Consider the following 26,586-nt stretch of genomic DNA (forward strand, 5'->3'; position numbering starts at 1 on the left):
AAACATCTGTCAGTGCTGTTGGTCTAAATTTCTTGATACTTTTAACATCCATTAATAACTTTTTTTCCATTTAATAACTTTTTTTTTTCTCTCTAGATTTATAGTTTAAAGAAAAAAAATAGCCTATCACACAGAAATATTTTCCCATTAAAACTTTATTAACAATATATCTTCTTATTAACAGTCTCTTATTTAAAGAAAAGCAAACAGACACTATATATATATATATATATATGTTTATATATATCACAGAATCACAGAATCTCTAGGTTGGAAGAGACCTCTAGATCATCGAGTCCAACCTCTAACCTAACACTAACAGTCCCCACTAAACCATATCCCTAAGCTCTACATCTAAACGTCTTTTAAAGACTTCCAGGGATGGTGACTCCACCACCTCCCTGGGCAGCCCATTCCAGTGCCTAACAACCCTTTCAGTAAAGAAATTCTTCCTAACATCTAACCTGGCGCAACTTAAGCCCATTCCCCCTCGTCCTGTCACCAGGCACATGGGAGAACAGGCCAACCCCCACCTCACTACAGCCTCCTTTAAGGTATCTGTAGAGTGCGATAAGGTCGCCCCTGAGCCTCCTCTTCTCCAGGCTGAACAAGCCCAGCTCCCTCAGCCGCTCCTCGTAGGACTTGTTCTCCAGGCCCCTCACCAGCTTCGTCGCCCTTCTTTGGACTCGCTCAAGCACCTCGATGTCCTTCTTGTAGCGAGGGGCCCAAAACTGAACACAGTACTCGAGGTGCGGCCTCACCAGAGCCGAGTACAGGGGGACGATCACTTCCCTAGCCCTGCTGGTCACGCTGTTTCTGATACAAGCCAGGATGCCGTTGGCCTTCTTGGCCACCTGAGCACACTGCTGGCTCATATTCAGCCGACTGTCCACCATCACTCCCAGGTCCTTCTCTGCCTGGCAGCTCTCCAACCACTCATCTCCCAGCCTGTAGCTCTGCTTGGGGTTATTGCGCCCCAGGTGCAGGACCTGGCACTTGGCCTTGTTAAACTTCATGCAGTTGACCTCAGCCCATTGGTGCAGCCTATCCAGATCCTCCTGCAGAGCCTTCCTACCCTCGAGCATATCGACACATATATATATAAACAGTAATGACAAAAGAGCCTCACAACATTTACATCCATATCTTTGTTTTTTTCTTCTTCCTCTTCTTCTGAATGTTTGTGTAGAGTCTGCTTCCAAAGAAAAAATGTTGATGGCTTTATTTCCTCTTTCACATAAAAGGACTATTTAATGCAAGAGGCTATCACTGAAAATTGCAGGTTCTGACCATCTCCTAAATTCCTGGTTTTATGCGTGTCTGAGTATTAAAAAGAGTAGCCACTGGGTGGCTGCTGTGGTTGAGAGAATAATGAAATTCTTTGTAATGGTTATAGCATGACATTCTCTTTCAGAGTAAAGAGTGCTGTAGTGGATGAAGATCTTCATTTTCTTCTGTTATGGATTGTCCTATCATATAAAAGAATGTGTTTTATGTGATATAAAAGTATCTTTAAAAATGTATTGGAACTCTGAGAACCCACTTGCAAGAATCTAAATGATTTTCACTTCATTCTTGAACACGGCTAAGTGCTTTAGTTGTTATTACTGAATATGATTTCATCCTGTAATTAAGTAATTCAGTGTGAGGCTAATAAAAGTTGTGTTTTGCAATTTGTGCATAAGAACAACAGAAAATATCATGAGAATCACCTTGACTAATTTTAAATTAATGAAATAACATTATCTTTAATGCTTTGCTGAAAGCAATTTGCAAATTATGTTAAAAAACAAACAAACAAACAAAAACATAATGGGAAAGAGTAGTTTGGGGGTTAAATAGTAATTAGTAAGATTAGAATAGTAAGACGGAAATAAAGGATCAGTGCCTTAAAAGATGTCAGGGTAAAAACTTCCATTCTCTAGAAGGACATTCTTTCACTTAAAAAGAAAATTTTGGGTGTCTAGTATGGAGGGGGACGGTAAGCTGGTAACAATGTCACTACTAGCAAAGACTGGTACTTGGAACAAATGACAATTATTTGCTCTAACGAGTAATTGCCCAAGATTAGGAAAGGTGCTGGGGCTATATGGGTGAAATTATTTTAATCCCCTTAATAAATAAATAAATAAAAGTTAAAAAAGAAACAAAAATCACTTCAAGATTCATTTAGAATACTTGACTACAAGGTAACATTCAACGAAATCAAGCTCTTCATGGTGGATAGATTCCACTGCAATAGTGTAATCTTCAAATTGAGAGTGGAAAAATAGTAAAAGAAAGTGTCAAAAATGAGACTTCGGAAGAAGTAATGAATTCTTTTAAACTAACTTAGTACTTAAGAAGAATTAAAAAAAGAAAATGGCAAATGTAGTAAAAATAGCAAAAGAGTAATAGGAGAAATGGCAAGGGAAAAAGGAAGATATAAATACTGATAATAGGGATAACCAGATATGTAACTCCATTGAAGAATGGATTTGATTATTAATTAGTTGTGGTCAGCATGCCACTATAGAGGTGTTCGTGTGGAATGGGGGAAGTCTCATAGACATAGGAACATATGTCTAGACATAGGAACTTGATCTGCTTGAACCCCAGCTCTATAGGTTAACTAACGAAAGTAATTACAAAAATTAAGATGATGTTCAGAGAAAATAGAAAGGAAGCTAAGATGTGTGGTCAATAACATTGTTTCTTGAGTCAGTGAAGTCTGGAAGAGATACTAAGGAATTTCTGATGAGGTAGTTTTTGGAAACTGTAGATCTCTCTAACAGTATTAAAGGGAAAAAAGTAGATAGGAGTGTTCACTCTAGTCATATATGATATTTTAGCTTTCTAAATATGGATTATGGGGAAAAAAATGGTAGTAATAATCCAAGAGCCTAGGTACTGACATTCAACCAGTATCTTCATTGATTTCTTTGCCATGACAAATCTGATATTGAGGATTAAGAAAAATTTTAGGAAAAAACAAAAGAACTTTAGATCCTATGAATCTTCATTGATTTGCTTTAACTTAAATGGGTAAACAGGTAGAGATCTTTAATGCCCTTGGTTTTTAAAGGGCAAACTCAGAGAAATGAAATATTTACAAATACAACACTAAGGAGCCCAAATACTCAAAAGTGAGACATAAATTCAACATGAAAATTTGTTTTTGTTCCCAGAAATGTAAGTTGAAAGAGGGCCTGCAGCTGTCTGAAGAGTACTGACTTCCAAAAGGGTAGTAAGGAAAGAGGATGTGAGAATCCCAGAATCATAGAATGGTTTGGTTTGGAAGGTACCTTAAAGATAATTGAGTTCCAAGCCCCCTGACAAGGGCAGGGACACCTCCCTGGTGCCCAAGGACCAGGTTGCCCAAGGACCCATCCAGCCTGGCCTTGAATACTTCCAGGGGTGGGGAAGTGTTCCACATCTTCTCTGTGGGTAAGTGCATCCACAGCTTCTCTGGGCAACCTGTTGCTGTACCTCTCCACCCTCAGAGCAAATAATTTCTTCTTTATATCTAAACTAAGCCTCCCCTCTTCAGGTTACTCCTTGCCTGTAAAGCAATTCCGTGTTTCTCTTAGATAAACATGATTTTACCTAAAGTTACTTAGTAATGCACCAGGAATTTATTCAAAATAGTATATTGCTTTTTGTGTGTACTAATATTTCTAACTAATTTAAAATTTATGTACTTCCTTGCAGTAAACTTACGTTTTGTCTTCTAATCTTTTCTAAATGAAACATATTTGGTAAGGTGTCACTCTCAGCTCTGTTTCCAAGCAAGTGTTGGAAATAGGTGGAGAATTCATTCAAAATTTTAGTAAACTGCACCAATTTTGTGATTCTGGAGATGAATGAGGTTAACATTATTTAAGAGAGAACATGGTGAAAGCAGTATTGGACCATTTGCATGGAATTGCTGAAGTGCCTAAATTCTCCATACAGATAAGAATGTTTGAAATTGAATGGTTTTCACACATGCCAAATAGTGTATGCATGACTTCCCTGCTTAAATGCTTTATGCTTCCTGAAATTTGGTGACTTGTTGCCTCTTCAGGTGTAGGTAGAATATGTGTTGTTCTAAGACATTAGAAAACAAGAAGAGAAATTATTTTTGTGCCCTTATTTCCTTTGTTGGGGAAAGGGGCATAGGCCAGTAAGATTCTGAACAACTGAAATGTTAAAGCTTGTGGGCATTGCAAAAAAATGACTACATATATAAGTCTTTGCAACTGTTTGGAGCTGCTTTTATGAAAATGGTAATATACAATGAGAAGTAGTCCATGGAAACTAGTGCCTAGAACAAAAAGCCAATGTATTTTTTCTTTATTATATAATGTTCAATTATATGTGCCCGATAGCCATCCTGTGCAAAGAACATATCAAGAGCTTTAAACAAAATCTGATTATAGTTATATTCAAAGCTATTAGAATTGATTTCAGAAAAGCTCTCCATAACATTTACAGAGCCATTTGCAATTCTGGCTATAGCGGTGGGGGGGGGGGGAGGGGACAAAGAGATTGTGGTCTCCTAGAGTACACAAACCTTTACAAAATCTTTTCTTACTCTTTGCTCCTATGAATCTCTGTGGTCAGTAATTCTGAGAAATTCCTTTGTTACCATTAAGATGGCCAATCCTTTCAGTTCTCTGAAGTACACTTGTCTAAAGCTAAACCCGTAAGTATAGACTATGTTAGAGGGAGGACTGCCATTTGTCTGGAAAATAGGAATTAAACCTGTGTTATCCTCATTGCGTTCTGTTAGGGTTTCTAGAAAAGATAGAAACTGCAAACAATTCAGCTTGATTTCCATATCTGTGTGGACATACAACAGGTCAGGTGCTTGGTAATTCCTTATTTTGTAGCTCAACCGTGCATACGAGAGAAACTGACTTCATACCAAGAGACACAAATGCATGATGTATCTAACTTCAAAACTGCTCACTCAGAATTAATTTGCTGTTTGCTAAGAAATGTGCAGATGCATATGGAGTTCTTTGTCTTTTTTTTTCCTTTCAGTGCCATGAGCACTAGGTTAATTGAGGTGCTGGGTACTATCATTTAAATGTTAAAATTGCATTGTGGTTATCTTCTTCAACAAAGATATGTGCCTTGATGTAATAAACTTGGCATGATATTTAATTGTTTGTAATAAGTGTGGTAAAATCACGGTCATTCATATTTTACAAAATCACAGAATCATCTAGGTTGGAAGAGGACTCCAGTATCACCTATTCCAACCTCTGACCTAACACTAACAAGTCCTCCACTAAACCATATCACTAAGCTCTACATCTAAACATCATTTAAAGATTTGTTACAGAAAATGTCCAGTGCCAATCCATTAAAAAAAAAAAAAGTAATAAAAAGGTGTGCTTGTATGTATATGTATTTAATAGTGGAATTTTAATTTGCAAGTGTAATTATGCAAATACCCAAAATATATTTGAAGGCTTTAAACTTATGCTGGCTTCGTATTTTTATAGCAAACTTTAATCTGAAAATAGACACAGCTCACAGCCTGTTAATACAAATATATCTTCATCAGTATTAATTTATCTTCAATCCATCCATGATTCTTTTTAATTTTATTGTCCACTTCCCATCCCACAGTTAGAAAGACATAGTCTAGAAATTAAAAATTGAAAACAAGTGGTCTGGAAATTAAAAGTTGTGCTTAGATTGATCATAGCAACTATTAAAGAAGTTTCCTATTATTGTTTTTAAGACGTTCATGAAAATTTTAACTTCCATGTTTCAGGTTTCCATGATTTGTCTACTGTAGCATGCAGTAGGCAAGCAAGCATATTGTCCTTATCATTCTGCTTTCTCCTGAATAGGCAGAAGGCACGGTACAAAAACATACCTGGTACAAAAGGCTTGACAAGCAGAGATAAAACAAGGCACTTACAAAGTTATAAGTTGAGAAAAGTAGTATTGCAGTAAACTGACTGCTCCACCTGATCCTCCTGTGCACATTGGATTACTTGCAAACTAGCTGGATGCAGACGTTCTGTGTCTGAAGAAACAGATTGTTCTACCATTTTCTGAATTTGTATTGACCATGTCTTTCATCTTCATTTTATGACGAGATCAGTTGACTGGACTTAAAAAGGTCTAGGAGCTAATGATTTGCCTTGAAGGCTTTCCATCATAGCTGTTTTTTTCCTGGTGGCTACAGCCTGTGCCTTTTTTTTTTTTTTTTTTTTACTGCTTATAATGAATTGAGCGTCCTGCCCTAGAAGTGAAGAATGGGAGATAGTTAGAGAAAGAATGAAGTGATAAATTGTTCCCTCCTTGTCACATTCATCCTGGTTTCCTAATAAGGGACTTTTTAAAATTGAGCCTTGCGCTACTGTGCATCAGGAAGAGATCTAAGCAACCAACAGGTGACATACATAGAAGTTTGCTGTGGTAAGTGGAAAGTTTAAATTCGTGATTTAAACTTTCTGGCTCAGCTCTGGCCAGCAGCCAGAACCTTTTGGAGCCGGCCGGAGCTAGCTCTGCTCTGACATGAGGCAGCTGCTGGGCTCTGCTCACCCCTGCAGCCAAACCCTTACCATGTGTACCCAGTACACAAAGCTTGGCTGGAATGCTACAGTACAGTTCCAACAATTCATAGAATCACAGAATGGTTTGGATTGGAAGGGCCCTTAAAACCACCTGGTTCCACCCCTTCTGCCATGGGCAGGGACACCTCCCACCAGACCAGGTTGCTCAAAGTCCCATCCAGCCTGGCCTTGGGCACTGCCAGGGATGGGGCACCCACAGCTCCTCTGGGCAGCCTGTGCCACTGCCTCACCACCCTCATAGTGGGTGAAATTTGTTTAATGCACTTCTTCACAGATTTAGTCTTAATTTCTGACTCTGGGATTAAAGCTACAGCTGCCTAGAGGAGCCTGCTAAAAATTGATCAAGGGGACTGTCATCATCTTTCTTTTTCTCTTATGAAGTATGTATTTCTGTATGGACACCATTGGCACACAGAGATGAGGTAGGAATGGAGCACAGATGTGTTAAAACTTCAATTAAAAGCAAATTTCAAGCCTTAGGAGAGGTGATACTTTGGGATAGGGTGCGTGTGTTTTTCTTTCTTTGTTTTTCATGAAAAGCAGATAAAAACACTCATATCCTTATGGACAGTACTTAATAAGTTTATCTTTTTATTTGACGTGAGGGTATGGAACTGGATTTAATTTTTTTTTTGACCCATACAAGTGAATGGAAATTTTGGTACAGTTGCCAGAGACAACATCTGATTTTTTCACTGGTCTCTATTGCAAATTATATTTCCATCAGAGTACTTTTCATGACGAATTGTTCATGAAAATGATTTCAGGAGGTAGAGCACCTGCTGAAGTCCTGCATTGCATATTAATGTAAAGGCGACAGGTCTTGCAATTCTTGTGTGATGTTCAACTCTGGCAACATGCAAACTGCTTTTTGTTAATGAATTGTGCTAAGTAATGCTTTACTCTTTTATGTATGTAATTATTAATATGTAAATTACCAATGCAGGTTGGCAGTTTGGCAGAGCAAGACCTTTTTATAGTTTGTCTTGTTTAGACTGAAGAAAATCAGAGGCAGTTATGGAAAAAAAAGGAAAATGGCTGAAATATATAGTTGCAATAGTTGTAAGCTGTGAGTAGGCATGAAACATTAGTTAAAATACATTAAATGTTTACTTAGTCAAATAGTGACTTCAGTCATGCAACAGAATGGTTCCCTGCTAGTTCAATAAATCTAATGAGGCAAAGCAGTACCTTTCCTGATGTTACTGGTTTACAGCCATTCAAAGGATACTACAGTGAGCAAATGGCTACTTCATTTCTTGATGCCAAGGACATTTAGCATAGCTAATGAGGGACCAAGACAAAAAAGGCTGTAAATTATTTTTGACGATTGGAGCTCCTGGATTAGTGAAAAACTAAGAGTTAAATCTCGGTGTCTGTTGCAGGAAATCTGTGCTTTTGGGTCTGTTCTTGTTTTAAATATTTATTGCCATATGAAAGCAGGCTATGTCTAGCAAAAACATTGGAAGACTTGCAGAGAAGCAGGATCCAGAAAGATTAAAAATTTGGGCAAGTGCTTGGGTTATTGAAAGACCAAAGCAAATTTTGTCTGTAGACTTTCAGACTTTGGAAAGAGTTCAGTTACTTTTTGTTTGTGATTGCTATTTTCTGTCTCTTAATGAAATAAAATAGAAATCCATGTGTTCATATGAGATGTTAATTTGCATGTAATTATGAGAAATAATGATTCAGAACACTTCGAATCAAAAACAGTGATAGGATTCAAGTTTCCATAAAAATATCATCTTTAAGTGGTAGTTTTAATTCCAGGTTCTTTGCATTTCAATATGAAATATAAGACTTTACATCAGAGATTTTACATTACTTTACAAGCTATGTAATAAGTTGTAATAAAAACTTCCCATTTAAAAAAAAAAAAAAAAGAAAGAAAAAAAAGAAAAAATAAAGATAACCAGCTGATGCATTGCCTGAGTACATATTTTCTCAGCCATTTGCCTCATTTTATGTACAGCTTAATATGTATTTTCTCTCTACTTTGTCTATAAATATATATTTTCATATCCATAAGAATATACTCATGTTCTTAGTAAATGAAGGCATGCTTTCAATAAATTGAATGTCCAGCTGGCTGAAGATTTAAACAGAAAAAGGATACAAGAAGATATTTGGTAGATAAACATGTTCTTGTTTAGTCTTTTTTGATACTGATTGTTTAGAACTCTGAATGCTTGCTTATGCTAGCTTTGGGCTGTTCTTCAAAAAGGCAATCAGCACAGTCTAGATGGTGGCTTTGATCTTTGTTTATATATTTGTTTTAAGAGACTAAAAGACACGAAATTTGTGATTACATGGTTTGTGAGATCATCCCCCCCTCCACACATTATCCACAGATGGTTTAAGGGGACTAAAGAAAGGCTGCCCGCCTGAGGTTTTGACATCTTCATTATAGTCCCAGCAGGCTACTTTATAAACATCAGCATTTTTGCAGTTGTTCTTGCAGGTGCTTAAAGGAGATTGTGGCCTTTCACCTAGCATAATCAGCTTCCTTTTATTTCACAACATTTACTATTCCTTTGCATAGCCTTATTGTTTTTACACAGTGCTCTTAAAGGAAAACTTAACGAATTATTCCAACACCTGCTTGCCACAAGGCAAACACTGATCTTCATGTTAGTCCTATGAGAGCTTACCACAGCCTCCCTAAGGCACATTTATCATGCAACTAGACGTCATCAGTCTCTGAAGGAATGTGATAGTGACTTGCTTACTTTCACATCGTGTGTCATCTGCACTGTGCAAAATTTACATTTCTGAACTTTGTATTTTATAGTTCAGTAAATAATAAAACCAAATTTTACAGACTTTTGGCAGAATATTTCTTAGGTCCAAATCCTTACATTTTAAATCACCTAAATTATGCTTGCTGCATTTGTCTGTTGCTTTTATGCATATAATTTTCCCGTGTTTCTAGTTATGCTTCTCTATGCTTTGGATAAGTGGATAAGTATGATAATCAAAGTTTGTTTGTAATTTAAAATATTTATCAGCATGAAGAGTGATGCAATCCATTTTTTCCAGATGTGCCAACCTATGCAAAATAATTCTGTTGATCAGTGAGGATTCCTGATTATGTTCAGTGAAGGAAGATAAATGAGAAAATGCTGATTCTTGGATCACTTCTGATTCAGAGATAATAAAAGACTTCTGAAACTTTTTTGTCTGTATAGCGACTGATTCATAGGCAGCCCTGTAATAAAACAGCAAGACCTTACCATCTCATGGGTGGGTTTTTTTTAGCTGTATAGATGAAATATGCTTATGTGGTTTCAAATGAATAGGCAATTGTCTCCACTAGAACTTGCAATGACTTGAACCTCTCTGTAGAGTCTCAGTAGGGAAGACAGATTTTGAAACGTAAATAATCAAGCAGGAGATCGGGTTTGATTTCACAAGCCAGTATTGTGGTCTCTGTGTTTGTAAGTAGTGTATTTGTTAAATGGTAAAATTAAATGTTTGGTTAGTTTGTTTTGTTGTATTAGAGAGCATGAACAGAACAACTGAGGCAGGTTTTGCTCTGTTTCTGCGTATGAGACAATTATAGCAATTTGTAAGAAATGTCAAGCTTGAAAGTGTTTGCTTACTTGTTAATAGCAGGTGATGCTCGTAAGTTATGCATCCTAGAAAAGGTGGATAACACTGTTGCACACTGTATTGGGGGGGTGGGGTGAGAGAGCGGTTGTGGTGTTTGGCTGCCTAGCACAGTAGAACCACCACACACACACAGATTTAAGGTTGCATGATAAAGTGGGCTTCTTTATCTAGCTGTCTCTGAGCATACATATTTTAACACATAAACATGCTTTTCCATGAGAGTCATCAGGGGTTACAGGTGATTTCAAGGAACTCAGAAATGTGCTGTATGAGAATAACACCAGAGGGATCATTCTCTTCAGAGAAAATTTAAGAGCAGGAGGTCTAGAATTTAATCCCTAACTAGAAAGTAGAAAATAAAACATTAGATACTGCAGACTGTAGGTCAACTTTTGTACAGCAAGAACAAGAAAGGTGGATGGCTTGAGAACTTCATTTTTAGCGACAGACTTGTCTAATCAAGAAGTCAACAAAGTGACAAAAATAGGAAAAATAGAACAAATGGAATGTACTTAAAATAACATGATTTTGAGAACAGCAACAACAACAACAAAAAAAAAAAAACACAAAACAAAACACAAAAATGTGAAAGAAATTATTTAATTGCCAGTGCTAGAATAATATACAAGAATTAGATTTGTTTATTTATCTGCTTAATAACAAACTAACTAGAGAAAAAAACTAACTGAGAGAAGGAATGTTTAGCAAATTTGTTTCTCTGATGAATGAACAGGGCTATAGCCCTGGTAATGGAAGTGCTCAGCGTTGCTTTTTTTCAAAGTTCAGCTTTGAATTTTAACTGAATTACTCTGGCCAAGCCCCCAGATAGTTGATCCCCAGTGTCTCAAAAGCTACAAATGAACATGATCAGAGATCTAGAAATCTTTATCTGCTAGGTACAAGTGAATGAATTGCAGCTGCTTAGTCCAAGAAGTTTAGAAAAACTCTGAATATTTAGAAACATAGATATTTGACCATAAAAAAAGTCTGCTACACAGAGAAAGGTGTCCATTTCAGATTTGGGCAATGTATTTTAAGATATGTAACAGATATAAACTGAAAGAAAGAACTTCAGACAACACTTCAGGAGAAAAGATATATATATATAAAAGTAATGGAATCATACAGGAATGGGCTACATGTGTCTATGAGTTTTTAGAGTTTTTCCTACCAGAATTCTAGAAATATCATTGTCAGGACTATCTAGAGATACAGCTTTTCCTGTCATAGTGCTGAGAAATGAAGCATGTGAAATGCTGAGGTCCCTTTTAGTGTAATGTGAATAAGTAAGTGGCCTAAACCAGAATGTTTTCTAACTAGAAAAACTTCTTTTTTTCCCTTGAAACAAAATTGTTTCCATCTTTGTGAAGCCATAGGAATAATAATAATAATAATAATAAACGAAAAAAAATCAAAAATTCAAAAAATTCAAAAGTTCAAATTGTAGTATACCAATATTGGATGTGTAATTCCCCAAACTCAGTCATATCATTTGAACCCAGGACAGTGTAGCAAACTAAGTGAGTTGATTCTTGTGAATTGTTTGTTCATTGTTTGATTTGTTGGTTATTTTTTAAAATGACTTCAAGCTTTGGAAGTCAAGATTAGAGTCTTGGTTAAGTTATGAAAACAGGTTTCAAAAGTGATTTGAGAGGAAGTGCAAGCGTGGTCATGACAAGTTGCAAATTTTATTTTTATTTTTATTTTTATTTTTATTTTTATTTTTATTTATTTTTATTTTTATTTTTATTTTTATTTTTATTTTTATTTTTATTTTTATTTTTATTTTTATTTTTATTTTTATTCATCTTGCTTTATTAAATGTTTCATTTTCTTGCTTGAATTCATGTCTGTGTGCAATAATATCACAACATAATTCAGTTGTAAATTTAAGTAGTTTCATGTTACTGCTGTCCTTGTATTTTATGTAACAACTCCCTCTTTGCTAAGAAGGTTGTTGAATTAAAAATATTAACAACAGAGAAATGACACACCTCCACATTGCAAAAAGTAAAGAATATCTGTAGAAATCCTGAACTTGAGTTGTTTGTCCTGTACCCATACCATGAGTGACAAAAGAAAATATGCCATTCAATATGCAGAATTCAAGAATGGCTGACCCTTTGTGTAAATAGGACCTCTTTATTCAGGCCTCCAGAAATGTAAATACACTTAACCATGAGCAGAAAATAGATTTGCTATTCTGAAGTTTGAAGTGGCCTTTAGCATATCCCTCACATTGTTGAATTTTAGTTATTAGCTATAAAATTTAAGCTTTGTAGCATGATTAACACAAAAGGTGCCATCTACTGCAAGGCATAAAACTAATTCCTAGTTGCTGCCATGATAGAATAAGGGATGATAGAATAAGGGATTGATCAGTGAGATTCTTGAAGACAAGTACTGTGGGAAGAATTATTTTTTCATGCATTTACGTGTTTGTACATGCACACACACACAAATTTATCATGAAAGGATGCTTATATTTTCTGAAGCAAAGGATTGTTTGGAAGTATTTATTTTCTCTTAAAAAAAAAAAAGCTCAATATGAATTTGAAATGGCTGTATAACTGGCATAATTCAGCAGTAGTCTCAGTTTTAAGAGAATATAATTCTTGCCTTTAAGAATATAATTACATTTTCAGTCAAAATAAAACTGAGTGCATGTGTAGAGTTTAGAAACAAACAATTTTGTTTTAAAATCTTTATTATGAAAGCTTTGTTAGCAGCTTCCTGGCTGAAATTGTAGCAATATTTTCAATTAAAACAGGATTCAAATCTTACTGTTTCATGCTTCAATGACATTTGACAGGAAATCCAAAGTTCCAACATGCTAGATCTTCAGAAGTGTTTTTCAGTTAAATTTATTTTTAGTAAACTATTTTCTCTATTAGAAGAAAAAAAATTCTTCTGTAGAAGTTCACAGTGAAGTCATTTGTGGATTTGTGGAGGTCTGGCATAAAATCTCATGCATATCCGTATTCATGTATTTCAGGTAATCACAAAACAAGCTATAACCACATTAATAAGCCAGTAGCCATTACTTTGCATGTGCAGAACCTTTTAGAAAGGTCTTTGGAGAAAGGTGTTGCTAAGGCCTTCCCTTCTGCCCACTGCCAGGACCACAGCTGCAGAGATGTCTCAAATGGTTTCCAGGAGGCTGGCCCTGGAACAGTGCTCTCCTGCTTTTGCAGGATGCTCTTTTCTAAGCCAATTTAAAATGTGGCTACAACCTTTTCTGCTGAGAGTTCGAGACATCATCCTCTTTTGCTTCTTAGTCTCTTATACCAGGTAGCCTATAATTCCCTGGATATGGGAGTAATAACTCTCTTCATGGCAGACTAGCTGAGATTTACTCAGACCCTGCTGTTTGAACAGCTACTGAGGCCTCCCACAGCGTGAAAAGTGCATCTCTGCTTGCACAGTGTGTGACTGCCATTTGTGTTTCCATCCATGTTTTATCCTCTTCTTCCTTCACTTATGGCCTCTGTTGCTTTACAGACTTGGGAGAAGATGGCAAGAATAGTTAAAAGAAGGGAATTTCAGGCAAGGTAAGTTGTATTTATTAACTCAGAGGAATGCTGCGTTTCTTAAAAGAAGAGCATTAGTTACTGCTTTCACAAGGGATGGCCTAGCAATTGCACCAGCGTCCTATGCCAGGCAATAAGACCTTCAGAAAGGATAGTTTCTGAGACAAATTGGGAGGTGTAGGAAGACACTAGCTCAGTATTTGTAAATCGTTGTACTCAGACTAGTTGTTCACTGGGGAAAATACTGAGTAGAACCGAAAGACAAGGATTAGATTGCCTTCTGCTTCCAAGACTGCAAGTAATAATGTCATTAAATGGACTTCTGAGGAAAAGTTGATGTTAAGTTACATAACAAGGTTCAGGTAAAGCTTTCCACAAGAAGTTTATAGAAAAGAATATGCTAAGCAGATGCTGTTAGTATGAAGTATTAGTTGTGGTGGTGATGGGTGAAGATTCGTGAAGAATGACTGAGAGAAATGAAGCAGAAACAAAGCTTATTTTTATATTGATGACTACAAATATTTAATGATTGTTATTCCATTCCTTCCCCAAAATGTTTTCAAAAAACTAAAGCAAGCTATGGTTCTCAGTTTCTTCTAGATGATGATGATGATTTGATGAGGAGAGCCAAAACTTTTAAGATTTTGACTTTAAATCAAAGATCAAGAAACTTCCTGGAAATGAAGAAAAAGGAGGAGGAAAACTAAGAGATATTAAGAGACACAAAATGCAACAGGGAAAGATATATTGAATTTTCTGTGCAAGCATAAATTCCTCCTAATTAATGTAAATGTATTAGAAAACGCACTAAGCAACAGTATTTGTATAATAAATACTGCTATTCTTAAGCATTTTTGTTAATAACAGAAGTAAAACAAAATTCTGTGGTAACAGAGTAGAAGAAATGAAGCTACAGAAATAATAAATTTCCCTTTTAATTAGTTATACATGTATTGGTGTGGAGTAAAGAAGAGAGCATTGCAAGTTGGATTTTTTTTTCCCATAACTTTATCATTTCGGTTTATAACTGAAGGCATATGTCCTTTACGCACCGGCTTCCTCTTTTGTGTGTTCTGTGTTACTATGTTGCTGTTTTTAAAATGAAGGTATGTTTATCTGGAAATGCTTGAAAAGTAACAGTACATTTGAATAAAATTGAGTAGTATATTCCAGGGGAATTTTCTTCAACAGTACAAAGAGACTGTTTCCAGCAAAAAAAGTTGAGAAATGAGATTGAACTATAATGTCAGTTGATGTCTGTGCAGAGTGAATCTGCTTATTCTGTGTAAATGACTGCAGAGGTAAGGTTTTCCAAGTTAGGACAGCATGATAGAATCAAACTCTTTTCAGCTGATGGGGTAATATAAAAACAAAAGCCTACCTCATTCAGATTAGTTTTAAAAGATAAAGCTTGAAGTGCACAATTGTAGAGCAGATTCTCACTGTCTAATTCAGTGGTGAAATCACAAGACTAGCATGTTGGGACTTCCCAATTATCTTTCCACATGCACCTTGTCATGGCCAGCCTAGGTGGCAGTTCCATGAGCAACTCTGCCTTTGGAGCCAGCTGGGGAAGTGTCCTGAGAAGGGACTGTGCAGATAAGATGCTTCATCTTCTGGCATGCTGTGGTACAGAGTTTCCTGTTACACATTCACCATACATGCTCAGTGCATACTGTTAACAAGATTTAGAGATTTCAGTACCTACAAACTGCCTACACTTTATTTTATGTAATAAATTTATCTAGCAATAGCTCTGATTTGGTAAAGTGTTTATATTTAATTAGTATTAATTAATATAAACTAGATTATTTTTAAAATGTACATTATAATTGAAGTAGATGGGAAAGTATGTAACAGTGAAATCTTGTGACATTCTCTTGACAGAGCAGTGAACTTTTTCATGATTTGCTGAATCATCGTATTTTCAGTTCTGTCCTGACACAGCAATATTCTGAGGCTGATTATCATTACAGCTACTGCTGGTAAGCACAGACTTGGAACTTGTGGTTCTGTGGCATAGATGACTCTGGGAGTGATATGAAGGACCTGTTCCCTTTTTGTTGCTCATTTCTAGTAATTATGGCTCAAAAAAAATTCTGTTCTTTCCAACAGGAAAAAAGACAGATGTACCCTTCATTCCTTTTCATTCCTTTTCAGTGATATCTAAAAAGAAATTCAGTACTCTGCAGTAAAGTGACTGTGGACTGTTACTGTTTTGTCAAGTTCTAGTAATTCTTTGGCTTGACCCTTTCAAATATTCATAATAAGTGTTTTTGTTTGTTTGTTTGGTAGTTATTATTTTGCATATACATGTATGTTGATGTTTTATTTTTTAAATATCAGGAAAGCATATAAGTTTTTGGTCGTATTCCTGTTTCAGCTTTTTGCATTTTACAAGGTGAAGGTGAAACTTTAGTAAGGTAGAACACACTTTGATTTAGAAGATATCTAGGTTCTACAAAATGCATAGTGTCTGTTTATTGAAAGATGGAGTGTAAGCCTTCATTTTGCTTCCAGCTGTCTTATGATGAGACTGTCTTCAAAACAGTGATTTGCTGGCTGAGCTGACAGGAGACATAAACATGCATAATTATTAATGAATAATTAATAGAGATAAATGCACACTTAATTATCTGTAATCTGTTCTTTGAACATGGATCCTGCTTATAACTGAAAATAACCACCCACCTTCCCTAGAGTGTCATAATCAGTTATTTATGGTGCTAGTAGAGAAGGACATACAGTGCCTTGGGTTATAGTAACACTTATAGTGGGTGGCTGTGATATAATATTTATTAGTACCTTGTGATTTTCACTGTGACAGAGAGGAAATTCAAATGGGTCTCTTAATACTTTCTGGATTACCCAATATTCCAGAGGTAGTGGGGATGGAGAGGTGTCATAAAATATGATTATTCCTATCCAGGTTACTCTACAAGCTGTATCATATAGCTCTGTTGTTAACATTTTATCAGCTACTGTGGCCTTAAAACTAAAAATTCTCATCAAAGCACTGGTTGCATATATTATCTCCTGTGAATTTTTATTTAACTTTTTTTGTTGCTATTGGCTTGATGGCTTATGTTTATACCAAAGTGTTACTGCTATAGGTGTCAAACAGCACACTGCAGTTGGCCCTTTCTAACACAAGAGAGTATGCTGGCTTCTTCTTCAGAAGAAGCGTTTCCATGAAGCAAGTCAGTAAATGTCCATATCAGAACTTTGCCCTCTTGCTAATTGTGCATACAGACTTATCCATCCAGACCAGTTTATGTAGCAATTTTCAAAGATTTCTGCTGGTTTCTTTTAGTTACAGATTTTATTTTCATTGTAGCTGATTATTCTAATCATAAAAACTTCCTATTGCTTTTTCTCCATACACATATTCAGTCTGAAACATAATGCTTTTTCCATATTAACGCATTAATTTCTATATTAATGCATAAATGTCTCGAACAGCTGAATATATAAATAAAAAAAAAACATTTTTTTTTTCTCCCTAAGAATGACTTTGGAAATGAAAAAGTGACTAATACTCAGATTCAAGATTGCCAGCTAAAGAAAGCTCAATTATCTCTACCTCTCTGACAGAAGCCATTTTAAACTGATCAGTGTGAATGCCGACATCCAAATGTACTCATTTAAAACATCTACTTGTTCATCCTAAAACTACATTTAAACTTTTTGTTTTGTGTATTATACTAGTAGTTCTAGTGATCTTACAGATTTTTGTTTGTTTATTTACTTTTTTGCTCCTCAGCTGTATGTGTATTAAATATCTGGAATTGTCAGACAAAATTTTCCGATTAAATTCAATGCAAAGACTAAGCAAGTAGGATCACAATTTAGTGTTTTTATCTCTAAAACAAAGAAACTTTCTCCTCTGTAAATATGTAAGTATAATGATTCATATGGGAATGACATCCATTATCTTAGTCAACATTTCACATATGACAGAAGAACAAAATTATTATCAAGGCTAATTGCTTTTTATTTAAAGAGATACACCTAAATATTTATATCAGTACTTACCTCCTGATTCTCTGCTGTTGTTTTATAAATGTATGTAGTTATGAAAACAACAAATAAAGCTGTTTTCTAGAATATATACAATCATAAGTGCGTAATTCCCAGTATACTATAAGGTCTTTTAATTTTGTTTTATTGTTGTCAAATACCACATATGTTTTGAAATCCAATAGCAGAAATGTCAAATTCTAAAGCAACTTTGCAAATTCATGGTTTCACTTTTGGTTTGTTTTACTGGGGTACCCTAATATTTCTTTTAACTAAATGAAGAATCTATTTATCAAAATACATACACTAGCTGAAGGATACCTTACATAAATACTAATGGCATCTGAGAGGGCTTTTTTTTTTGCCTATGTTATTGTTGCTTTGTTTAAATTAGTCAGAGCTATTTAAATTATTTTGAACTGGTAGTAGCATAAAATAGGCCATAATTTGAACGAGTGTGTGCTATGGCAAAATCACAGCCTTTGAAGACTGTGACACATTTTTTCAGCATATACATCCATCTGGAAAACTGGGGTCAATCCTTTATGAATTATAAATGAAAGCAGCTTTAAGTTTGTACAAGATCTACAGCTGTACTGAACGGAAGTTAAATCACTCTCACTGATCTGAAGGAGCCTTGCAGATGGTTTATGCCATCCTGCTATAAACAAAATCTTGTTTTTCATCCAGGAGGAAAAAAGTCAAGCTGTTTTCTTTGTAAACAGATGGAATCAGTTCAGTAAGGTTGGAAGCAACCAACCACTTAGTTCCACCTCTGCAACAGAAGATTGGAAAAGAAAAAAATTGTAATCTAGGCTTCTCAACAAATAGGCATGTATTTAAACTTTTTCTTTAAAACAAATCTGCTAAATTTAGGTGTAAATGTAAGGAGAAAATAGTTTCTAATGTGCAGTATTCAAAATCTTCTGTGCCTGCCATAGCTGTCGATAATATGTCTTAGAACCTTTTAAGCTTATGTACAGGTCACACACAATTAATTATAACAGTGCAAAATGAATCCTGAGTAAAGGATATTAAACTTTTGAAATGTGCTTCTTTGAAACTGTACCTGAAGCAGGTGCTGCTTGTAAAGCTATGTGTAGTATCACAGGTGAATGATCAGTTGTGGGACTGAAATTTACCAATTTCAGCATTAGTTTGAGCAGCCAGGCCTTTTGTAAATTCTACTTTCCAATGTTTTGGGGTACTTTGTGCCGCTTAAAAATCAGAACCATCTGTCATTTAGTTCCTTTGTCTGTGATCTCTGTAAATTGTTAGTGGTTTCTTTCTTAATGATGAAGATGAAAACCAAAAAAATCCTCTTTCATATAGTCATGCAAATGCTTATTCTGGTCATAGACAGTGATAGGAGAAAGCCACAAAAACACCTACAAAGCCAACACCTACAAGCTATTGTCTGTTGCCTTAGTGCACAGTTGATCACTTATAGTAAACAGTTACTTTGATCTCTCTCACAGATAGAAGATTATCCAAAATTCCTGCCAAATTGAACTTATTTTTTTCTTCTCTACTTTATCTCACATCTCATAGAGTTGCAGACTATTTTAGTTTGGAAGTGACCTCTAGCAGTCATCTTGTCCAACCTGCTGTTCAAGCAGTGCCGGCCACAGCAGGCTGCCCAGGACCATGCCCAGTCAGCTTTTGAAGATCTCCAAGGAAGGAGACCCCACAACCTCTCAGGACAACCTGTGCCAGTGCTCTGTCACCTGTACAGCAGAGGGGGAATATTACTTTTGGCCTGCACCAGCCTTGTCCCTAAGTTTGACTGTTTTGCTCTGAAAATTAGTGTGTCATTCAAAAATATATAACTTGCTTCATTTACAGTGACAGTCAGTAGATAGAGAACATGTGATGCTGAACAGAAAGTAAAGAAGCAACAGCATGTAGGTGTTATGTCAGTCTCACAAGGGAGCAGATAATGCAGGAAACTGGGAGGACAGTGTACAAAGAATTTTCCATGCAGATTTTTTTCTGTATACCTGGGCAGCTGGTTTGAGGACCCTTCCAAAAAATTGGCTAGGTCCATGCAAAATGGAACCTCAAAACAGTAATCAATACACAGGTTGTCCATGTTTTCTAAAATGTGTATGAAGGTTTGAAAGCTTGCAGTAAAATAGCCATCTTGATGGGATTATTTATGGTTTTAAGCACAGCTTCAGATGTAGCTGAGGGAAGGAGATAAGGTGGTGTGAATTTTATATCCACCCTGAAGCTGAGTGCAAACCTTTGCAGAGAAAATTTTGTAGAAAATAGAGGGAGAACAGCGGCATAAATTTTAAAGCCCTTTTAAAATCAACTGGATAATCCATTATGTTTGTATGGGTACTAAGCCAGGACATGGCCTTTCTGTTTCAGAATAATTGGCTCTATTTTTCCGTAGTGTTTTGAGAGATATATAAATACATTTTTGGAAGTGAATGCAGCTGAGGGGAACCTTCATCTTCTCTACTCAAACTATAGCAGGAACTTGGCAGCGCATGCTCCAGATGCTGTGCATCAGTATCACTTGTAACATCAAGGAATAACTGAACCCTTGATGCCCATCACTTCTATTTTCTGACAGTGTCTGTTCTTTTTTGTTTTTTTATGCATGTGTAGCACTTGATTTTATTTTGTTTTACAATTGTTATGGCTGCTCTGCAATGTACTGTAGCTGGCTAGTAATCAATCATATACATGTAATCTTGTGTTTTCCTTCCAGCAGCAGTTCAGCAGGGTTTTTTTTGTTGTTGTTGTTTTGATTTTTTTTTTTTAACTATTTCCTTTCAACTACGTGTGCAGTTTCTGTTAGCAAAAATAAATCAAAGTAGGCCTCAACACTTCTAACTTCAAAGGCAAGAACTATATTTATTAGACTGGCTTTCTGATCTCTGTCTATGAACCCCTGGAAATGTGTTTGATATGCAAGCTAATAGGGTAGTGTTGGTTGCCGAGTTCAAAGCTCATGTTTATGATTGTCAAGGGTTGGCTCATATATTTTGTCTTTCCAGCTGAAGGAAGAGTGTATATTTAGTTGTAGTTTGTACCACTGGAAGATCATCTGAGTTGCTTCTCGAACAGATCTTTTTTTATCTTGTCATTGGCTTCTCATTGTGCTGAGCTGAGACAAGTATCAACAGCCAGTGCTTATCAGTTGTGATCAGATAGAATAGGCTGGCTTCAAAACGGAGTTTGTGGTAGTAAGAGGAAGAGTTGTGGGCGTGGTAGAGGCTAGAGATGGACATAATAGGAAAGAAGTGATGAAGATGGCTTTGTGAAATATAGTCATAACATTTTTGGTGAGCACAAGCTGAAAGGCTCTTTTGTATCCAGTCTCACCTGCTATTCTGTGATTCAAGGATCATTGTTCCATTGAGATTACATGGACATTTTTGAGAACTGAAGATAGATGCTATGATACATCTGAGGCTAAGACCATTGATGACAGAATGATTCCATCTGAAGAAAATTCCTATTGCATCATTTTGAAATATTACATGATGCAGGGCAAAGTCAAGTGCTTTAGGCCAATGTCATCTCCTTCCTTCTCTACCCATGGAAAAGAATAAATTAATTTTTGTTTGGGATACAGCAGATAAAATATCTTAAAATCCATGTTGTATCAAATTCTGTGCAGGAGTAGAGAAAAATGATGCATTTTGAAAATGAAGAGAGGAAATAATATCTATCCAAACATCATATGTTAGAATACAAAAGCACTGAGAACTGCCTTTATATACTGTTAGAAGTCTTCAACTCTTCAGAGTCTGTCCCTGTGGTCTTGCTGTAACACCAATTCAAGGCACAATACAGGAACTTCTATATTTCCATCACATCAATATGTGTGCTCCTACAGTCCATTTCTATAGTACCAAACCTGTAAGTGGAAAAAATTATGTCTTTGCTGGGAATGTTTGCTTGGACTTGTACAAAACAGAAATCAGAATTATATAATTTGGTCTCTGAAAGACATCTTGTTAACTGTCATATTCAAAGCCAGATCAGTTTAGATTGGCTTGTTAAGTGAATTGTCCAGTCAAGTTTTAATATCTCCAGGGATGGACATATCATGAATATATGGTTGCTCAGAGCGGTTGACTCTTTTTCCAGTTCTTGTTATCTGAGTTGAAAATGATGATTACCAAATATACATATAGCCAGTGGAAGCTGCTATTGTGACTGTCCCAAATTAAAATACTAATTTGTCACATTCCATAGCAGGGCTAGTAGTATAGAAGTATACAGTTGTATTAGCAGAGATTAAGACAGCTAGCAGGCAAGAATCCGTGAAGACTTCAAGTATTTTAACGTAGTTTCCACAATTTGGAAAGGGTTTTCAGTTATCTGAAAGGTTAGTGACTGCAGCATAAGTGCACTGATAATTTTCAATAAAATTTATTTATTTTTTCTGTATTCTGCCCCAAACCAAAGATTGCACTAGCCCCTTTAGAAGGTTAGCTGGGAAGTTCAGATGCAATCATTTGATCATGTTAAATACCATTATTTTGACCACCTTCTGCTGTCAGTCTTTTGAGAAGAGGAAAAATTGAAACAGAACATGAGTTTATGACGTTTCATATTCTGCTGTTTAAGTCTAGCCTGGCAAATATCCACACAGTCCATATTGGACATTGAGAGTCAGCAAACAATCTACTTTGGTTGTGAAGGTGAGGCTGAATTCTTATGTGCTTCATCTTTTTTTATTCCTGTTATACAAAGGATGAACTTACACAAGAAATCAGTAGAAGAATCAATCAAGTCATTGGTTCTGTATCCAAAAGATTTCAACAGGTAAAAAGTCTGTAAAATGAAATCTTTGTCAAAGGCTGAGGGTGGAAAAACTTGTTAGATGCTCTAAAATGATATGGGGCTGCTTATTGTTGAATGTAACAAAACTGCACTCCAATCTGTTCTTCTGTACTCTGAAGATTTAGAACAGTAATTTATTTCTGTAGGATAAAATACCTCATAATCTGCATAGACCAATATGAAACCTGGTGCCATAGGCCTGTATCTTAGCCAAGTTTGCTCTTCTACAGTGGAGGTCTAGGGTAGATACTGTCCTCAATCTACTTGCATAGATTATCTATCAGAAAACAATCCAGGTCACTTCATTGCACACATTACATTTTGTTTTGTTTTGTTTTGCTTCTTAATAAAAGTAGTTGGTAACTAATTACTCATGAAATAGACAGGCAGGTAGATTAATTTTTGAAGTCAGAATGACTTCAGTGTGCTGAAGTGCACTAGAAAATCGAGGTACCAGCTTGTTTAAATGAAGCAAACACTGACAAATAGAAAAACCTTTTTAAGTATGGGTAGGACTAAGGGAAGATTCTTTCAAGAAACATGCTTAAAAATGATTGCAAAAACAAACAAACAACAACAAAAAAGCAAACAACAAAAAACCCATCCTGTTCACAATTTTATGTTTGACTTTTAAACATCATTAAAAATTTTCCACTTGAAAGATGAGAAGTGTCAAATTAAACCATAGCAGTCTGCAAGTACATAAATACTGAATCCGTATGTGCAGATACAACAAATACATTAAAAAATACACAACTTCAGAAACTTGTAAAATCTGTGGTTGTTTTTGTTTTTATGGCCCAGGCTTAGTTTGTATGGGAAAGGAGAAGCCATTTTTCTCTGTCCATTATTTACCTCCTAAAATAAAGAGAAGAGATACATGGTTTGGGGGTACTGTAAATACGGTAAGAAATTACTACATTCTAAACAAATCAACAAATTCTAAACAAATCTGTGCAGAACTAACTCACTAATCTGACTAGTCCTGTGAGGTGCCTCAAAATAGCAAAGCCTTTTCAGCCTGTTTCATTTTCATGACAGATTTTGTGCTTCAAATACCTTCCTATACTTCACACTTCACAGATTTTGCAGAACTTTGCACCCTCTTCAGGCATTGAAGAAGCAGGTACAATTCGTTCCCTTTTAGATATTTCTTGGCTTTAACTAGCTATTGAAGAAAGATTCTGTAAACAGTGTGGGCATGAAGAAGGAAAGGGCTTAAAGAAGGCAGGGCAGGGAGGAAGAGAGTAATGGTTCTGGAAATGCTTCCTTGTATGATGACAGCAGCTTCCTTTCTGTAACTGCCATATTAATCATAAGATTTAATTTAATAAAGCCTTGATAGTATATGTGGAAAAATAAGGATTACATCATAACTTTTATTGCGGCACAAGAAGAAAGAACCTTAGCTTAGCTGGAAGGAGGGAGAGCAAAGTCTTGCTCTTCTTCTTTTGAAAGAGGAAAAAAAAAAGATTCTGGAGGTGAAAAGCCCTACTCTGTTTTAAGATAACACCTAAATTTGGAACTTTTCACATAGTATAATAGTGGTAGATTCAGATCCTGAACAGAGGAAGATTTAGGAACAGCTTAAAAACCAGCTTGTTAGAATGTTCTGATGCACACCACAGACTGCTTTTCTGACAGGGTTGCAGACTGTTACTTCACTACCAGCAGTTTTCTAAAGCTGCAAAAAAAATTTGGCTTTTGAATTGGCCAAATTCCATTTAATGTGAGTAACTCACACAGAAAATGGAATACCAGCCATTTTTATTCATTAATTAAATGAAAGACTTAATCAAAAAAATCTTATGTTATCTGCCTTGAAACATCGGAACTGTAGCAAGACGGTTAATACCAGTACTGGTGACAGTGTGATGTGTCACTGGTTCCTTTTTAGGGTAATTTTGACAAAATAAAGAAATCAGAATTATTAGAAGATTGGAAATTATTTTTTCTCTCCCTTCAGGGGGAATAAATTGAATCACTCTGCCAGCAGTTCTCATTTAATTTCTAAAAAGATTTGATGCCCTAAATTTTGTTGGTGAGCTGTGAATAATTTATGAACCTTATTTATCCTGTGCTTTCTCATGTAAATGGCCATCCGCCCACAGTTTCCTCTGAATTGGATTCTAACCAGATTATCCTTGTTCTTTCTAATTTATTGAGCTAGCATGTAATGTATTTATATAAAATTAGCAATTTAACTACTTCCTTGATGAAAAACATAGCTGCTGTAATTTAATTATGAGTTTTAATCAGGGGAAAAAAGAACGACCTTCCTAAATGCTAAGGAGCTAGTTTTATTCCTTAGTATCTTTGTAAGATTACAAATCAATTTGATTTAATTAAGCCATATGTTGGAAATATGTTGTTGATCACTAAGTATTTATTTTCTAAAACCTTAAAAGAGCATTTAATAAATTAATTTTCAAAACAAAAAGGTTGTTTTCTTTGAGTAAATTTTGTTGGAAAGCTTAGCATCTGTTTCTGTCTGAGAAAGTCCTCAGTAGATTGTTGTATGGCTTAGTGTGTCTGCCACTACATTTTACTGTTTCTCAAATGTTTTAGCAGATCTAGGGGGAATGGTGTATGAAATAAAATAACCAATGAAATAAACACTTCATTTGAAGTGCTTGTTAAATCATATACTGCACTACTTTGGCACTAATCCGAAGATATTTGAAGCACCACTATAGCTAGGCAGACACTGCTCGAGTTTTTTACTAAACAGATTTTTATATTTTGTTGCTTACTTTGCAGCATTCATGAAATATTGTGCTTGTACTCAAGCTTTGTGTTGGTGCTGTGGCTTGTAATAAAATAAAACCAGAAACATGTGACAAAAGCATGTGTGCTGAGGATTGAATTTCCATTTCTTAAAGGATTTCAGGGCACTAACGTTTGGCTTTGTGCTTATTAAGAACAAAAGAAACAAAAATTTAAGGGGAAGAATACTGGAGGAGATAAAGTATTTTTGACAGACTACGTTTAATCAAATTGGAAGCAAATGTACTTTTTCAGTATAATGTTATTCCATCCTTCATGTAATATATTATTAAAACAGGAAAAATGTCTAATCATAATCTATGTGAAGATTAAAACTCTATTAATGGATCAATACCCGTATCTTGTTCTCAAATAGCTGTCTTTGCCTTTACTTCTATTAAAACTTTGGATGCATGCTGTATAAGCTGTCCTTGGAGAACTCTATTTTAAAAGGTGCTTGCAAATGGCACATGTCCGGTGCTTCAGAAAATAGCAAAAATTAGAAGATATGCCTCAACTCTCAAGGAATGTGTTGGAGATAGCAACTGGCAAGCTGATTTTTAAAAGGTGGATGTAGGGGTGGGAGGCGGAGAGTAGTTTTTGTGTACAATATGCAACTGTAACTAAACTTTGCCTGGATTAATTTTTCTTTTTCTGTTTTTTTTTTTTTTTTTTTTTTTCTTTTCTTTAGCCTTTGAGAAATGAAATTTCACTGAAGCTGACCTTTTATGGAAATAATATAAACTTGGTATATTTTCTTTACCAAGGAACACCTGAGATAAAAAATGTGCAACCTGTTTGATATGGCTCTTGGTTCTTTAAAGTTATATGGGACACAAAAGGCTTTTATTTATTTTGGTGGTTCATTCTCCGAAAGTTGTTTCTGACTACTTAAATCAGTCTACTGAAAGGGAGTGTTTTGCAGTGAAGCTATCTGAGGTCATCTTGCAATATCGGTTAATTTACTAGTTTCACCGTGTGAAACTTCTGTCTTCTGGACCAGACATACTGCAACATGCATTTGTGTTCCAAATGACAAGTTGTATGCCATGAGATGTCATGTTCTTAAATCTGGCATGGTCCTTTAACACAAGCAAAAAAGATCATTGCAATATGCTTCACAGACTTAAAGCTTAATGGTAAAGTGCTCTGCAATGCATTTTATTATAATAGCATAGTCAAAGTCAAACAGAAGATAAGTGCTAGACGATGAGGAGGCTGTGAGGAATATTATCTGGGAAACCGCCGTTGTGCTTAAGGAAGGCCACCAAAAACAGTGTTTTGTTTGT

The 26,586-nt window shown here is 35.6% G+C and overlaps 1 long non-coding RNA gene across 9 annotated transcripts in view; it reads left to right on the forward strand.

The window, feature by feature from the left end:
- The window catches only part of LOC137849150 (uncharacterized), a 31,073-nt gene extending 13,260 nt beyond the window's left edge, over nucleotides 1-17,813 (forward strand). For 7 of the 9 annotated variants that reach the window (XR_011091745.1, XR_011091746.1, XR_011091744.1 and 4 more), the window contains 3 exons: nucleotides 13,674-13,723; nucleotides 15,590-15,687; nucleotides 17,210-17,813. This is a non-coding gene — a long non-coding RNA (uncharacterized lncRNA). Of the gene's footprint in view, nucleotides 1-13,673; nucleotides 13,724-14,292; nucleotides 14,398-15,589; nucleotides 15,688-17,209 lie in introns of those variants that run through there. The other 2 variants (XR_011091747.1, XR_011091742.1) reach the window with 1 other exon arrangement.
- The last annotated feature ends 8,773 nt before the right edge of the window (nucleotides 17,814-26,586 follow it).

This window comes from Anas acuta, unplaced genomic scaffold, assembly GCF_963932015.1.
Source record: "Anas acuta unplaced genomic scaffold, bAnaAcu1.1 SCAFFOLD_67, whole genome shotgun sequence".
Lineage (NCBI taxonomy): Eukaryota > Metazoa > Chordata > Aves > Anseriformes > Anatidae > Anas > Anas acuta.